Source organism: Lichenostomus cassidix, chromosome 3, assembly GCF_008360975.1.
Source record: "Lichenostomus cassidix isolate B80296 chromosome 3, HeHo_3.0, whole genome shotgun sequence".
Taxonomy (NCBI): domain Eukaryota; kingdom Metazoa; phylum Chordata; class Aves; order Passeriformes; family Meliphagidae; genus Lichenostomus; species Lichenostomus cassidix.
The window spans coordinates 32,755,403-32,755,907 of NC_139483.1; positions in this window are offsets into that span (position 1 = coordinate 32,755,403).

The following is a 505-nucleotide window of genomic DNA, read 5'->3' on the forward strand; positions in this document are numbered from 1 at the left end:
CCTTACCTTCCCCTCCCAAATAATCTTTGAGGAATAATTGCTTGAAATTAGCACTGTATGGCTTCTGTGGTCTATGAATGCCAGATAGATACTCTAAGAACTGTAATTTTCAAGCTACTGCTTGTTTTCAATTTTTAGTAATTTCAAACAAAAATTCTGCATCTATTTCACTTCAATAATCAAACAGCATAAAAATCATTAAAAGTGTATTGCTGATACAAATTTGTATCACATACTAAAAGTTCCTACTTAGATTAATTGTGAAATGAAAAAATTAGACTACACAAAAAGTTTTTCAAATTCTTTTGCACAGCTGAAATCATAGTGCAGGTTAAAGATTAAAAAAAAATCTGTAAATGAAGTAGTCAACAAATGTTGAATACAAAATACATTGTAAAGTATTTTACAGAATGGCTGAATTATCAAGCATAAGAACTGAGGATAAAGAATGTTAATGACAAGCAGCCACATACAAAACACAAAGCAATAAGTTTAAAACAGACTA